This window comes from Schistocerca piceifrons, chromosome 2 (genome assembly GCF_021461385.2).
Source record: "Schistocerca piceifrons isolate TAMUIC-IGC-003096 chromosome 2, iqSchPice1.1, whole genome shotgun sequence".
Classification (NCBI taxonomy): domain Eukaryota; kingdom Metazoa; phylum Arthropoda; class Insecta; order Orthoptera; family Acrididae; genus Schistocerca; species Schistocerca piceifrons.
The window spans coordinates 742,262,767-742,280,766 of NC_060139.1; the positions used below are offsets into that span (position 1 = coordinate 742,262,767).

Here is an 18,000-nt window from a genome sequence, read left to right on the forward strand (position 1 = left end):
AGAGGAGTGAAAAGCACTTTACAAAAGTGCAGGGCAAATAATGCAGCACAAGAAATGCTACAGAATGGCAAAAACTTCCAAGTGCATATCTGAATCAGTCTTTTTACACCAGCCGCTGCAAGCAAGGAAGGAAGAAGCAGAATATGTAAAGAAATTACTTACCAAAATAAAATTAAATCGTTCTGCTGCTGCAAGTGCCACCACAGTTAAGGGAAATGCTGTGTATGATATTTTCAAGAGGGTCTTACATAGTTCCATGGTACTCGCATGAAATATCAGTTTTAAATAGCAATGAAAATAATAAGTTTTTGAAACTGTAATGTTATTGGGGAGAGAGAAAATCTACTCACGAAGTGGCAGCAGGAGACTGCATATATAAAGGTATTTAAATTTGCAAGCTTTCGGAGCCAGTGGCTCCTCTGGGCAGAAGGATCAAAGTGGAAAGAAGAGGAGTGAAGGAAAAGGACTGGTGAGGTTCAGGAAATGGGGAGACTTTTGGAAAAGTCACCCAGAACTCCAGTCAGGAGAGATTTACCAGATGGGATGAGAAGGAAAGTCTCTTTCCTTCTCATTCTGTCCAATAACTCTGCCCTCAGCTGGGGCTCTGGCGACTTTTCCCAAGTCTCCCACTTTTTTAAACCTCACCAGTTCTTTTCCGTCAGCCAGGAGGAGGAGGAGCCACTGACTATGAAATCTTGCACATTTAATTAACTTTACATGTTCATTCTTCTGCTGCCTAATTAATGAGTAGCTTTTTTCTCTCTCCTATCACATTAGATCAGATTTCTTATCTGATATCACTACAGATGAAAATTCACCATGAGAGAAAACATAACCTTAACCACGTTTCAGATATGCCTAGAAGATACTGGAATAGTATTTAGAATGAGAAAGTCCGTTGTGCCATTCAGCTATCTTGTACGTTTGTCTTGGCTTGTTTAAAGCATTTCACTCAGTTCTTCCCAAACTGCAATAATGCTCCACTGCTGAAGAGTTTGGTTTTTGACGACCATTTCACTAACCGTTGTTCTGTCTTCTTCTTCTTCTCCTCCCCCCCCCCCCCCCCCCCTTTCCTTTATAGACATTATTAGGAAAACTGCTTATTGCCTTATTAATATATCTACTATATTGTATCATCAGATTGTTGAGATTATTTCAAAATAATGCTGCTTTGTGTATAGAGGTGATGGAATGGGTATGTTTAGGAATATTTGCAAAAAATTACCATGTGACTGGAAGTTTCATGTTGCTTTAACAAATGTTAATGGGGAATTATAATGAAAATCCCCCATTTTCAATATCACCACTCATATGGTTTTATCTATTACATTTTATGTTGTATTATTTTGATTATCCATGTGTGGCTAATTGCTGATAAATGGTGTCATGCTATTACCTTTGTATGCTTATTCAGTGTGACACAAGCTTTGAATGGGAAACAAACTTATAATGGGAAGTCCAGAAGAGTGTGACTGATGTTCTTTGATGTTTATCTGTAACATGTACAGTCGTGAACAAAACGAGCGAGACCCCTCGCCTTTTCGTTATGCTGATCCGCACGGCTTTAAAGTCTGCTACACAGCACAGCATAACAGGCAAGGCGACGAAGTGCTACCAACATACTATGCACAGGCGTTAAAGTGACAAACCATCTGAACTTTTTTAGGCTGTTTTCAATAATTTGTGAGACTATATTAATGCTGATTAGTGTGTTAAATACAACACGTAAATATAAGACAGAACTGAAAGAAGAAACGCTAATTGGTATGAACTGTACCAATAAAAATGAATTTCAACTTATCGAGATAACATAACTGTTTTAGTAAGACAAAGAACCCCGGATCGTTACGAATTAGCAAAATATTATCCGCATTCAGCCGCGAAATGGTCTGTGTCAACATTCAGACCAGTCATACTGGATTACCATTGCTGACCTACCATGAAAGTGTGCAAATTTAGCAATGTGTGAAGATTCATAACGAAATTCAGTTAAAAATCGTTCAGTGCCACACTTAAGTCAATTCCATTATTGACAGAAGTGGAAAAAGTAGGCAGTAACATGTATGAAATATTATGAGTGTGTCATATTGACATGCACAGGGCGCCAGTACAGAATAAAGGTAGTGATAAAACGTATTGGGGGTGCGAGAATTTCTTAAAATTGCTTTACTGATATTCTACCTGCCTCCATCGAGATTAGAACCGAAAACAAACCAGACCTTCCTTTTACTACACTAGCAGACAACCCAGGCAAACAGTCCTCTATTATTACCCCAGACATGAATAAGCCAGCAATTTCGCAATGAAAATGGTAAAATGATTTGCCGAATTCTGTTGCGTAGAGCTTTCTGGGCTCAAAAACATGAATTTTCTTCCTTTATGTCACCGCTTATGTGACAGTCATTCGGGATGTTTATCAAAATAACAAAATACTGTTATTAGAGGGTATATTTAGTAAGATAATTCTGCACCACCTCAGGAAATAAACGGCTACATAGCTTCCAAACATATTCTACACTGTTTCCAATTCTCCACTAGACTCGCCACAGCCGGACAACGTTCATTAGCCTAAGTGTTTCTTAAGCCAGCTAGCAATGGGAATGTTTGCACTTCTAAAACGCGTAGCATTAATACTGGAATGTTAATTACCATGTGTATAGGCAAATGGATTCTATTTGCATTCCTGTAAACGCGATTTGGATCGAAAGCGTAGCTACGATTAATATGCTGATGTATCGCTACAACTAGAACATTTCGAATAAAGAGTAGGGGGTGTTATTTATACAGCCCCCATCTTCAGGAGCTGTCGTAGCTGTTTTCGTTGTTAGGATTTCGTCACCTAAACCGGTAAAAACGGAACCCTACTAGTCTCACTTTCTTGACCGTCTATCGGTCTACCCAATCCTTAAAACCTGTTTACCTCCAGAACCGGTAGACATAATAAGCAGAAATGTATCGCACTTCTTGCAGTAACCGGACCCTTGGTGGTGTAAAACAGTGAGCTATGTCAACGCAGTCTAAAGATACGGCCGTTTATGTAAAGAAAATTTACGTGAAAGGTCAAAAAATGGCTCCAAGAACTATGCGACCAAACTGCTTATGTCATCAGCCCCTAGACCTAGAACTACTTAAACCTAGCTAGCCTAAGGACATCACAGACATCTATGCCTGCGACTGAAGTAGCCGTGCGGTTCGTGACTGAAGCGCCTGGACACGCTCGGCCACAGCACCCGGCGGAACCCTATTCACCTCACATAATGATAATATATACTGTCTTGTGAGGATGAACTGTATTCGCCAGCAACTCAGATCGTTTGGTCACAGAACTTTTACGAAGCTACATTCAAACTTTGTTCGAAGTCGTCTGCAATATCCATTTATAAACACCCTAGGAACGTCGTATGCGATATCCACTTCTGAAGACGCTGGCAGATACTGCAGTACCATAACAAGTAGGTAAGAATTTATTGTTATTGGTCCATGCAGGACACTTTATTTCAATATCAGTATAACGCGCCTAGGTGCTCGTATATGGCTGAAACTAATGAACAAAAAGTAAATAAACAGCAAACAACTTCAATGTTCAAATCAAATGAAAGTCACATGTCGCAATTACAACATAATTTCGTTGTTACATCTACGTGACTACATCAACAAGATTTCTTTGCAATCCAGACTTACGTGCCTGGCAGAAGGTTCGGACTATTTCTCTACCGTCCCACTCATTAACAGTGTGCGGGAAAAAGGACCACTTAAATCTTTTCTTGCGAGCCTTGAATTACATTATTACTATGGTTTCTTCCTGTGTAAGGTCCCGAGGAAATAATGTTTTGGCATTCAGAACAGATGTTGGTAATTGAAATTTCGTGAAAAGATCTCGCAGCAACGAAAAACGCTTTTGTTTTCATGAATGTTACACCAACTCGATTATCAAATCTGGGACCCTCTCTCCCCTATTTCGTGACCTTACAGATCGTGCTACCATTCCTTGGACGTTTTTGCGTGCACAGTCAATCACGTCTGTCAAGGATATTGTAGCAGTGGACGGACAAATGTAGTGTAGGCAGTGTTTTCAGTTGGCCTGTTGCGTATTCTTAGTGTGCGACCAATAAAACGCAGTCATTCGTTTCCCTTCCCCACAAAAGTATGTTTTCGATCGTTCCAGTTTGAGTTTTACTGGGTACTGAGATGAACTGACAGTGCTTAGACTTGTTTTGTCATGTAACCGAAAGTTAATTATTGTTATTGGATGCAGCTTTCGTGTTTAATGTATTCCTCATTCAACGGAGTACACTCCTCCTACACCATATATAACTGTTTCAAAGTATTAAATTGTTACTGATGTTACAAAGTTGCCGTTTTGAAACAAAGGAAAATATTATAGGGAAATGTAGCAACTAAGAAACGGAGTATCCAAATAAATAAACATTTCCGGTTTAAGAAGTTACAGTAGGTCTACTACACAGTAACGTAAATTAGGAGCAAAGTCTATTAGTAGATCGTTATCAGGAAAATCAGCCCTCATAATGCAAAGTGCCACTACAAGAAAGAAAGTTTCCAAACATGTCAATGAGTAGTCGAGGAAAGTGGGCGCATTCTATCTACTGAATCCCAACGCACGCCACTTACGAGGGGACACGCCAAGTGTCATATCCCGATCTTGCTGAAACTTCGCTCAGTGAAAGAGGGGACAAAATAAGCGAACACGTGTCTCGGCTTATCTGCTTACACTCTACCGCTTCTGAGAAAACGACGGTCAAAGTTTTCAATGTGCTGTTGCTGTAGTGTAGATACCTCTTAGCGGGTAAGGATTCAACTGAAGCGGTGGCTCTGCGGCTACCATAGCAACTTCGGAACTTTGCACTGCGAGTTCGAAACCCGCCCCCCCCCCCCCCCCCCCCCCCCCCCCACTCTCACTCTCTGAATTATCTACGAATGTTTATTCCAATTTATGTTGAAACACTGTTGTCATTATTCGTCAGTTAATTTACTGTGTAAAGAAATAAGTTAAAAAGGGAACACACAGTGCGTAGTGGGACGATCACTCTGTTGTAGAAATAATTCAGAAGCCAAGATCGCTTAAATACTGTTTACTGGATAACAGGTTTCAACACACTAAAGGTGCTATCATCGGATATGAATGTAGATAACATTTATAAACTATTTGGATATAACGATACATGAGGCAGACCAGATGATTTTAGATCAGCTTGTCTCATTCGTTTATTATTTTTTTAATTCATTAATTACACATAAAGTTAATTGATGAATAATGACAACATTATTTCAACATAAATTAGAAAAAAACATTCGTAGATAATTCTGATAGAGAGGCAGGAAAAAATAATAATAAAAAAACCAATATGGTCTCGAACATGGGAATCAAAGTTAGGAAGGAATGACGGTAGCCACTGAGCCACCGCTTCAATTGCGTTCTCGGCTGCAGAAGGTATATGCACTATAGCTAGAGCGCGTTGATAACTTTGACCGTCGTTTTCTTGGAAACAGTGGAGTGTCTGCAGATAAGTCGAAACACATGTTCGCTTATTTTGTCCTCTCCTTCACTGAGCAAAGTTTCCGGACAATCAGCCTATGACACATGGCAAGTTCTCCTCGTTAGTCGAGTCGCTTCTTACGCCCGGCGAGAATTATGTATGCCTGAGAGTAAACTGCGCCACTTGGAAACACGGCGAGCGAGGATAAACACGTTTTCCTTTTTATAAGGCAACCTTCTACAGCTAAAATTCACGAAGTGTTCTACAGGTTGCCTCATATATTTCATAAATGTTTCTTGCTTTAGGCCTGCCACATATGCAAAACGTAAACATTTCATTTCGTGTAATATTTATCAGGTTAAGACATGACAAGAGTGGACCAGTCCCTTCTGAGAAAAATTACAGATTCTAAGTTGCTCCACTATGTAATGACACGGGTACGGGCTTGCGACCTCTCATTTATGCCATCGATTTCCGTGTTACACATACTTGGCCACTGCGTTGTGGCTGCCGTCGTGGGGGAGGCAGTCTGTTTCCTACTAGCGCTGTTTCCGCAGCAGATATTAACCACGACGAATCATTCAGTCAACGCTAAATGGCCCATCTGGCTGAGGAAGACAAGGGCGCTATAATAGCACTCCATGCAGAGGGATCTTCAAATGGCTATATAGCAAGAACTATGGGTCTACCCAAGTCAACGGTAGCCAGGTGGATCAGACGAAAGGAAGAGAGTGGTAACCTGAGTGGGAGGCCTCATGGCCGTCGCCGCAAAACAGCAGCAACTCAGGATCAGCAGATACGCCGTTTCAGTGAGAACCACCCATTTGTCAACGCACGACAAATTCAGCAGACTTTGGGTCTCAATATTAGCAGTAAGACCGTCACTTGTCGTCTAAGGGAAGGTGGACTGAGAGCAAGAAGCGCTGCTGTGAAAGAGACATTGACTGTTTCCCACAGAGAAGCTCGCCTTGCTTTTGCTGCTGAAAATGTCGACAAACCTCTCCAGTTTTGGAGGCGAGTGATTTTCACGGACAAAAAAGTTTTCTCTACGGCATCAACCGGAAAAGTACTTGTTTACCGACCTAAAGGTGCTAGGTATAATCGAAAATATATTACAGTTGCCAAAGGAGTGGCAGGGAGTCGGTAACGGCATGGGCATGGATATCGGCCGAAGGGTGTGGGCTCCTGTGGGAAGTGGAAGGAAGATTCGATGCACGCAATCACATATCAGTTCTGGAGAACGTGATGTTGCCTTCTGTGACAGCAAGATTTGGGGTGATCAGATCATGTTCCAACAAGAACGCTCGCCTATCCATATGGCACGTGTGGTTAAGAGGTGGTTCGACGACCATAGTAATATTACTGTAATGGAATGGCCACCTAAAGGAGCTGACATGAATCCCATTGAGAATATTTGGGCAGAAATGGTCAGAGTAATACGAGAAAAGGGGCAGTCACCGTCGACTCGCCGACAGCTTTCTGATATGATTCATGACACTTGGAATGAGTTACTTGAATCTCCTAGTTATGTGGCTCGAGTTGTGGGCTCAATGCCCAACGGACTTCAGAATTCGTAGCCTAAAACACACTTTTGGATTTATCAGATGTAAAATATTATGTAAACACTACTCTTTCCTCGAGTTTACGTCTTTTGGTGGGGTTCAGCCTTTCATTTCTTCTTAGGAAGTTAACGATAAAGGCATCATAATATGTCACCAGTAACAGTACTCCGTAGGAATGCTCGATGAGTGACCTGATGACATTCAATAATAGTCACTCCGTTGATTTTTGTTGTTTCGAATTAGAGCATGCAGTACTCCTACACCAGACGTCTGAACTTTGCCTGTTGAATGCAAATGTTGCATGATGGTTAAATTGTAATCTATCACATACAGTGAAACCTCTATATAACGTTTTTCAAGGGACCACAAACTCTGAACACTGTATAGAGGAAAACACTATAAAGAGGAAGGCTTCCAAATAATAATTATAGGGCATTACTGAAGATTGGGATACCACTAATCAGCTTTGACAAATGGTGCCATAGGTGACATTTTAAATTTTCACAACACTGTAATATGATATTCATTGCAAATGATCAATGTATCAAATGATTAGTTTTTTGTAATTAAAACATGGGGCCCAGTAGGTGGATGGGTGAGCGTAAATGGCGCCAAAAAGATCGCAAGCAGAATGTGCGTCACATGTCACGTGACCAGGTTCTGCCACAGACATATGAAATAAGCTGAGCGTGGGCTTTCCAAGCCGGTGCAAACTGTGAATCCACAGAACGTAAAAGGATGCGTCTACATCCAGTCATTTAAACGTTATAAAGAGGTAAATAATTGACCAGTGTTCCAAAAATATGAGCGTTACATGGAGGAAATTGTAATATAGAGGAAACACAGTAAAGAGGAAAATTTAACATTGTTTATATGGGCTTTTAGTCAGGACCGAAAAAAACAGATGTAACAAAGAGGAAAACATTATATGGAGGAACGTTATAAAGAGGTTTCACTGTATATCAGTAGTTGAGACTCCCTTAATGTGGAAAATCATTCATGCCAGAACGATCTTTGTTGAAACACGAATATCATTTTCTGGCGTATTTTTACCAAAAGCACTCGCTCAAACACAGTTCAAATCTTTCTAGCGGCCTCCTCTGCATTCACTCCTCTGTTATACCAAAAGTAAACGTTGTGTTTCAGGTGTTACACCTTTTTCCACTTGCGACTCAATTTTACAATGCTTAACTGTAGTTCATGATTTTCAAGTATGCAAAATCCAGTGCTTAACTGAAAGATGATAACTAGAACTTCAAATTAGAAAATGACAGTTGATACATACACTGACAACGTGATGCCGCGTTCAAATGGGCGGCGCCGGATTTCAGGCGGCGGGTGGCGTCTGGCCGGTGGCCGGTAGCTGCTGCAGCGTGAGGAAACCCTCGAGCGTAAGCTTTTATGATCGCGGCCCTGCCACGAGCTGTCCTGAGGAGTTGTTTCTGGAATACTTGTTATTGTTGGTGGGTAGAATGTTAAGCGAATTATCTTTGATGCTCAATCAGACTCATAACTTTAGACCGAAATGTGGTGAAAAAAAAAAAAAATAGTTGGACACGAACAGGCGACCATAAGCTTAGAAAGCATGGCGATTACCACCTTTTTTTTGTGTTCATCATTGATCATTGTGTTTGGTCATTGCGGACGTCGCAAGACATCCTGTTCAAGTTCAGTGGTTGATCCTTCCACTCAGTTTTTTTATTGCAGAGGCCAACCGGCTCTCTGACCGAACACGCTGAGCTACCGTGCCGGCTAGCACTGGACCACGGGCTCACACAATCCGAGACCATCTCGGAAGTACACAACGCTTCCTCCTAACACTTCCGCATCTTACAGTGTTGCCAGATTGTGCAGATGGCTGGTCAGTTTTATTGCCCACGTTAAGTGAATAGACTCGGGACTTAGTCTCTGTGGTGGCCGGCCGGCAGTCAGTTTTTATGTCTAAAACTGTACGCCAATGTGTTTCAATCATACATCTGTGTGGCGCTAAAGTGTGGTTATGGATAATACGTATGCTCAGATTGCGAATCTAACATCATAAGTAAAGAGAGGGAAATGAATTAGGCGTCCTTCGTCTTCCGTAACATCAAATATATTTTAGTTATTCCATCTTAAATGAACTGCGCAGAAAATCATTCACCAGAAGTAAATAACTTGTTAGCAACATCAGATGATATTAACAACTTGCCGGCGCGGGTTAGCCGTGCTTTCAACGGCGTCATATCGCGGATCGCACGGCTGCTTGCGCCGTCAGTTCGAATCCTTCCCCGGGCGTGGATGTGTGTTAGGTTAGGTTGGTTTAAGTAGTTCTAGGTCTAGGGGCTGATGACATAAGCAGTTTGGTCGCATAGTTCTTGGAGCCATTTTTTGACCTTTCACGTAAACTTTCTTTACATAAACGGCCGTATCTTTAGACTGCGTTGACATAGCTCACTGTTTTACACCACCAAGGGTCCGGTTACTGCAAGAAGTGCGATACATTTCTGCTTATTATGTCTACCGGTTCTGGAGGTAAACAGGTTTTAAGGATTGGGTAGACCGATAGACGGTCAAGAAAGTGAGACTAGTAGGGTTCCGTTTTTACCGGTTTAGGTGACGAAATCCTAACAACGAAAACAGCTACGACAGCTCCTGAAGATGGGGGCTGTATAAATAACACCCCCTACTCTTTATTCGAAATGTTCTAGTTGTAGCGATACATCAGCATATTAATCGTAGCTACGCTTTCGATCCAAATCGCGTTTACAGGAATGCAAATAGAATCCATTTGCCTATACACATGGTAATTAACATTCCAGTATTAATGCTACGCGTTTTAGAAGTTCAAACATTCCCATTGCTAGCTGGCTTAAGAAACACTTAGGCTAATGAACGTTGTCCGGCTGTGGCGAGTCTAGTGGAGAATTGGAAACAGTGTAGAATATGTTTGGAAGCTATGTAGCCGTTTATTTCCTGAGGTGGTGCAGAATTATCTTACTAAATATACCCTCTAATAACAGTATTTTGTTATTTTGATAAACATCCCGAATGACTGTCACATAAGCGGTGACATAAAGGAAGAAAATTCATGTTTTTGAGCCCAGAAAGCTCTACGCAACAGAATTCGGCAAATCATTTTACCATTTTCATTGCGAAATTGCTGGCTTATTCATGTCTGGGGTAATAATAGAGGACTGTTTGCCTGGGTTGTCTGCTAGTGTAGTAAAAGGAAGGTCTGGTTTGTTTTCGGTTCTAATCTCGATGGAGGCAGGTAGAATATCAGTAAAGCAATTTTAAGAAATTCTCGCACCCCCAATACGTTTTATCACTACCTTTATTCTGTACTGGCGCCCTGTGCATGTCAATATGACACACTCATAAAATTTCATACATGTTACTGCCTACTTTTTCCACTTCTGTCAATAATGGAATTGACTTAAGTGTGGCACTGAACGATTTTTAACTGAATTTCGTTATGAATCTTCACACATTGCTAAATTTGCACACTTTCATGGTAGGTCAGCAATGGTAATCCAGTATGACTGGTCTGAATGTTGACACAGACCATTTCGCGGCTGAATGCGGATAATATTTTGCTAATTCGTAACGATCCGGGGTTCTTTGTCTTACTAAAACAGTTATGTTATCTCGATAAGTTGAAATTCATTTTTATTGGTACAGTTCATACCAATTAACGTTTCTTCTTTCAGTTCTGTCTTATATTTACGTGTTGTATTTAACACACTAATCAGCATTAATATAGTCTTACAAATTATTGAAAACAGCCTAAAAAAGTTCAGATGGTTTGTCACTTTAACGCCTGTGCATAGTATGTTGGTAGCACTTCGTCGCCTTGCCTGTTATGCTGTGTAGCAGACTTTAAAGCTGTGCGGATCAGCATAACGAAAAGGCGAGGGGTCTCGCTTGTTTTGTCCACGACTTTACCTTCTCTAACAATAAACGTAAATTTGAGGAAACATTGGCTGGATGTTGGCAGCATTCATTTCAGTGAAATTTATGCTCTGGATTAGTGTAATCTTTCAAAACTGTGATTTTGAATGTACAGTTCCACCCCCCTCCCCCCCCCCCCCCCCCCCTCCAGTTAACGACTTTTCTACGCATTTGATTTATGTTACTAATTCTGTATCAAAATTAATATAACAATGAAATGTATCAGTTATTGACAGTATAATGTAATTGGATAGATAAAATCTACTCACCAAGTGATGGTAGGAGAAAACACACACACACACACAAAAGATTTACCTTACGCAAGCTTTCGGAGTAGATGGCTCCTTCTTCCAGCAGAAGAGTTGAAGGGGAAGGAAGAGGGGTGAAGGAAAAGAGCTGGAGAGGTTTGGGAAAGGGGTATAGTTTGGAAAAGTCACCCCAGAAGACTTACGGGACGGGATGAGAAGGAAAGACTGATTGTAGGAGACTGCATCAGACAAGATTTGAAAACCTGAGAGCTTAACGGTGGAACACAGAGTAATATGCAAGACATAGATTACTGCTAAAAAATCGTACATGATTTATTAAGAGTGCAAACCTAAGTGCATTGTATGTAACCAGAGGTGGGGGAGGAGGGCCGGTGAAAAATACACAGGTCAGAAAATGAAACATGTACAAAACTAAAATGGAGTGAAGAAAGTAGTAGTTACACTGAAGAAATGCTGAGGTGAAAGGAATTAACATAAATTAAGACCAGGTGGGTGGCGAGAACCAAGGACGTATTATAGTGCTAGTTCCCACCTGCAGAGTTCTGAGAAACTGGTGTCTGTGGGAAGAATCCAGGTGGTGCGTGTGGTGAAACAGGCACTGAGGTCACAACTGTCATGTTCCCCCTGGGGAGGCTCATTGATCTTTGGCGCGTTCGTGCTTGGATACCACGGGACTCCTGCCTTTGCAGCATCTTTTCCCTTCTGTGCTGCATGTCTATCCTCCCCTTCCTTGAGGAACATATCTGGGATGTTTTTGGAAATGTGTTGTACACATTCAGTATGTGGTATCAGAACAGTCTGTCCACTGTTTGTTGTTCCTATTTTCTCTTCCTCCGTTCCCCTTCTCCTAAAATTCCTCCACTTCAGCCTTTGAGGGTCCTCTTTTTCTTCTTCCTCCCTGTGCGCTCCTGAAGGCCAGCCCAAGCATCTGATATGTAAAAGGTGGCTGGGTAACGTGTGATTACTGGTTTCGCACGTATCTCCTGTTACAGGATAGGCCCAGGGAGGGTTGATTCCCTGTGCTGCTGCCTTCCCAAATTGTCAATTGGTACCTCGGTCAGGTGTTGGGAGGTGTGATCTGAGGTGTGAACAATTGCCTAAGATGGTGTGACCCCTTCTCCCAGAATGAGGCTAAAAATTCAAAGATCCTCCCAGCTGCATCATGGTTCCTCGTGTTTCACATACTTAAGACGGTCAGTTCTTTACTACTGTAAATCCATTTATTATTCAGAAAGGTGTTGATGCAATTGCTGGCCCTGTGAAATCCTGCTCTCATTTATAAAACAGCACTTTGCTTTTTGAGGATACTTCTGATTCTCAAGCACGACTTCCAACAATTTGCAGCTTCGCTCCTCCATGGTTATACTGTTTATGTCGAAGCCCATTGAACACATGGTATTATTTACGCTATGCTGCTCGATGACCTGCCCAAGGCAGAAATCCAAACCTAACTCTCTGGTCAGGGTGTCATTGCAGTCCACCGCATGATAAAAAAAGGTAGAGGCATCATAAGTGCCCACATGCACTCTTTTTCTCTCCTTTGATAGAATGGTGCTTCCGTCAAAGATCAAAGCAGGCTAGGAAGTTATCACCATCTGACTGTACATTCCAAACCCAATGCACTGCTACCAGTATCATTATTACAACCACACTCGAATGTCCTGTCGACTCCCTGCCAAATGTGTAAGCTGTGGTAGGGATGCTCGGGAGGGCGATTGTCTGCTCCTCCTCCCAGCTGTATCAACGGCAGTGGCGACCATGCAGCTGGCTCTCAAGATTTTCCCATGTATCTCAATGAGTGGGCTCTTCAAAGAGTTCCAGATGAAGGAAAAGGGGCCTTCCTTACCTGGACACTCGCAAGTTGTTGGCTAGTCAGAAACCCTCCATTCTACCATCTGGCACTTTCAGTACTGTTCTTGCTATATCTCGCTCCACAAAGAACATGACCACGCAGACATGCAATCTTAAATTCAGCACTGTGGTTGTGAAATCACCCTGTGTCATGGTAGCATTTCTGTCTCCGCCTCCAGCTGTGCAATGGGCCACCAAACTTTCACCTCATGGGATGAAATCACCTGCTACACAACCCACAAGCTGGAAAGATCAAAAGGAATTCTCCCATGAAGATTTCCTACATCCCTTCAGCCAACAAACACCTGAGTCTTCTGCTGCCAACAGGAAAGCTCCAAGAAGTCAAACAAAGGCAAATTGTCTTCTCCTTTACCGATCAGATATCCTCGTCGATAGTGTCGCTACGTGATACCCTCACCTAACCTACCTCTTTGTCGCCTCTTTGTCGCCTCTTTGTCGCCTCTTTGTCGCCTCTTTGTCGCCTCTTTGTCGCCTCACTGAACTGGATACTCCAGCCTCTGCATACTGTAGTAGTGAGTCTTCGAAGCCTGACACTTGCCAACCACCAATGTGACACCCCTTCATTTCTTCACCTCTTTCCCTTTCATCGTTATGACTCTCCTCCAATGGAACATTCGCGGCCTTCAATCCAACAAAGAGGACTTACAGCTGCTCTTAGAACCTCAGCATCCACTTGTTCTCTGCCTCCAGGAAACAAAATTGCATCCTCATGACCACTTTGAGCTCCCGTATTTCTTTCTGGTCCACTTTCACCTTCCCTCCTGAGAAAGGCATTCCATCTTGTGTGGAAGTCATGCTGCTCATCCAGAATTGTGTTCATAGTCAACTCATCTCCCTGACTACCAGGCTTCAAGCTCTTGCAGTCCATATTTTTCTTCCTCACTTGACCTTTTCCCTTTGTAGTGTTAACATGCTATGTCATTCGGTGTCACAGGGCAGACTTCCTCCAGCTTATTGGGCAACTCCCTTGCCCCTTTGTGCTGCTCGGTAACTGTAAACTGCACCATCCCCTTCGGGGTTCTTCCAGAACCTGTCAGAGAGGTGCCCTCTTGGCTGACCTTTTCAATCAGCATAACTTCATCTGTCATAACACAGGAATACCCACATTCCTTTCAGACTCCATGCAGACCTATTCCCATTTGGACCTCTCCTTCTGCACTGCCCAGATTGCCCAACATCTTGAGTGGTCCATTCGCTCCGACATGTAACCTGGTGACCATTTCCTGTGTGCTATCCAATTTTTAACTCCTACCCCACGTACATGGACAACCAAATGGCTGCTTTCTAAGGCCGACTGGAGGCTTTACTCCTCCCTGGCAACCTTTGACAAACAAAATTTCCCCAGTTGTGATGACCAGGTAGCATACCTCACAAACATTATCCTTACCACCGTGGAATGTTCCTTTACTCACACTTCCTCTTTACTGTGCCGTGTCTCTTTGATCCTTGGTGGACTGAGGCATTCTGCAGCAAAATTCTTTTGTGGAGACGTGCTCTCCATGTTTTTAACAGTCATTCTACAATGGGCATCAGTATTCATTACAAACAGTTGCATGCGCATTGTTGTCACATTCTTCGAGATAGCTGGATTTTGTTTACTAGTTTGTTTTTTTTTTTTTTTACAGTCCCTATCCCATCATGTGAACCAATCTCAAATGGCTGTATGGGACTGAGGCCTATTCCCCATTTTCCAGCCTGACAGTAGCAGATGATGTCACAGTGGACCCTGCTACTATCCCAAACACATTGGGCAGCTATTTTGTGGTGATTTCGAGCTCCACCCACTATCACTCTGCCTTCCTTCATCGGAAATGAATGGAGATGGCTCGGGCAATACCATTCTCTTCTCAGAATCAGGAGTGCTACAACACCACCCTTACTTTGAGGGAGCTAGGTCATGTTCTCATTTCGTCCCAATCCTCCGTCCCAGGGCCGGAGGATGTTCACATTGAGATGTTGCAGAATCTTCCTTTTGTGGGCAAGCACTTTCTCCTTCATATGTGAAATTGCATCTGGGCAGAAGGCACGTTCCCCAGATGCAGGCATGAAGCCACTGTCATACCCTAAGCCCAGCAAGGACAAATACCTTCCTTCCAGGTATTGCCCCATTTCTCTTACCAGCGGTGTTTGCAAAGTGATAGAATGTATGATTCATGCCTGGCTGGTATGGTGGCTCGAGTCTCGCAATTTACTGACCTCATCACTTTGCCAACCCATGTCATGTATGGTTTTCTGCGGAAATAACAGACTGTAGCTGTGTTTCTCGATTTGGAGAAAGCCTACAACACCTGCTGGAGGACTGGTATCCTCCATGCTGTCTGCACGGGGGTTTCTGTGGCAACATGCCCCATTTCCTTCAGGAATTTTTAAAAGATTGAGTTTTTAAGGTTCTTATTGGTTCTGCCTTGTTGAACACCTTTAACCAGGAAAAGATTTGCTTCAGAGCTCCATCCTGAGCATCATTCTGTTTGCTATCACCATTAACCATATAATGGTCTGTCTCCCACCGGGCTCTCCAGTTCCCTTTTCGTTGACGGTTTTGTGATCTGTTGCAGTTCTCCAGTAACTTGTATCCTTGATTGGCGTCTCTAGCGATGTCTTGATTGTCTTTTCTCATGGAGCAATGACAACGGTTTTTGTTTTTCCACCGGCAATACTGTTTCTATGAATTTCTGGCAGTGCAATTGGTTTCTTCCACCCTCTTTACATCTTGGGTCTGTTGCTCTTCATTTTGTTGTAACTACGAAATTCCTGGGGCTTATGCTCAATAGAAAATTTTCTTGGTCCTCCCACGTATCTTATATGGCTCCCTGCTGGTACGCGGTCCCTCATTGCCCTTCATGTCCTGAACGGTACTTCCTGGGGAGTGGATCAGACCACCCTTGTCCGTTTGTATTAGTCCCTTGTCCATTTGAAACAAGACTATGGATGTTTCGTTTATGCCTCATCCCTTTAATGCTGTCTCAATACTATCCACTATTGTGGCATCCATTTGACCACTGGCACCTTTTACACTAGTTCAGTTGAGTGTCTGTATGCTGAAGCTGCCGAACTACCACTGTCATACTGTGTATCTGTGTGTGCCACTTGGCTGCATAGTGTGGGTGGCAAGGCATGGCAAACTTCTTTGGTGACACCTTTGATCTCCAGTATGGGATGCATCCCTCTTCTGTTACCTCCTGGAGTTTGCTTTCGGCTTATGCTCCAACAGCTTAACTGCTTGCTGCCTGCCACTTTCTCAATGGGTGTGAACCCTTCACCACCTTGGCTTTATAGTACCTTTGTGTATGCCGACAGCTCTCGGACTGACTGTGGTGTCGGGTGTGCCTTTGTTGTTGGCCCCGACAATTTTCGGAATTTTCTTCCAGAACACTGCCCAGTATTTACCGTTGAGCTCTTCACCCTGTATCAGGCCATGTAGTATGTCTGGTGACACAGGCTTTCAGTTGCATCATCTGCTCTGTCTCTCTCAATCCCCTTCAGAGCCTCAATATGCTGTACACTGTCCATCCCTTAGTGAATGGGTCCAGGAAAGTTGACACTTGCTCACTCATAATGCAGCCACTGTGATGTTTATGTGGGTCCCGGGTCACGTTTGTCTGATGGGAAGCAAGGCCACTGATGCTACTGCCAAGGGTACAGTCCTCGTACCTCGTCCAGCTAGTTCTTCCATTTCCTCAATGATCTCTGTGTTGCCATCTGTTAGCAGGTGGTGTCACTTTGGCATCAACACTGGTCCTCACTTCATGGGAACAAGCTCTGGGGAATTACACCTGCCCCTTTAGCTTGGATGATCTCCTCTTGACCCTCTTGCCTCAAGATCAGATAGGTAGTGTATTGAGCACTGTCTTTTTAGCTATCACCATTTGTTAAGCGGTGCTCCCCCACTTGTGCTCATTGCCCTCAACCTCTAATGGTTTGCCTTTTCTGACGGAATGCCCCCTTTTTAACAACTTACATTCTCATTTATCTTTGCCGTCTGAGTTATCAGCCGTTTTAGCGAACAACATGTGGGCCGTCGACCACGTTTTACTTTTTATCCATTGTAGCAATATAGCGAAGGACATTTAATCTTTAGTTCAGGATCTCCGTTTCTCTATGGACTATTTTATGGACCTTTCTCCAAGTCCCTGTTCTTAGCTGTCTTTTCTTCTGTCAGTTGGGTTTAATGTGTAGTTGTTTTTAACTTATTTTTTGTCTTCGTGTTCTATGGTTCTGACATGGACATGTGTGGACCTAGTTCTTTTTTGCACTCTAAGCAAAACAAAACCAAACAAACAGTTATGTTGTCGAGTATATTGTGCAGCAGAATATTGAGTGCTGCCGGTATACACACTGTGCCTGTGCCCATTCATCCTGACCGACAACTGGGTGGCAATCATGCTGATGTAAAAGGCCTGACATTGTTTACACAATGGCTGGTGTATGACGTGTTGTTTCACAAGTGGCTCTCCTTTTGATAATATATGTTTTGCCAGTTACAGTGCTGGTGTAGGTGGTAGTTGGAGAGTGCATAGGGCAAGCCTTGCAGCAGGTTTGGTTACAGGGGTAGAAACCATAGGGTAGGGAGATCGGTGCAGAAGAAGCGTAGGGTCTGACAAGGATATTGGGAAGATAGGGAGGGCAATGAAAAGCTATTCTAGGTGGGCAAATTCTCAGACTGAATGGATCTCATGTTAGGACATGATTTTAGGAAGTCATGGCCTTGTTGAAATAGCTGATTAATACGTTCACGGCTAGGATGATACTGAGTGACTAGTGTTGTGCTCCAAAGTTGTTTTTTGGACGGACCAGCAGCACCAGGATTGGATGTGATGGCCCAGGAAATCTGCTTTTGAATTAGAGTGGTGGGGTACTTCGTCCAGTGAAGAC

At 43.0% G+C, this 18,000-nt stretch overlaps 1 protein-coding gene across 6 annotated transcripts in view; it reads left to right on the top strand.

The window, feature by feature from the left end:
- The window catches only part of LOC124777789 (E3 ubiquitin-protein ligase TRIP12-like), a 217,329-nt gene that overhangs the window by 153,000 nt on the left and 46,329 nt on the right, over positions 1–18,000 (top strand). The gene's annotated exons all lie outside the window — the stretch shown is intronic.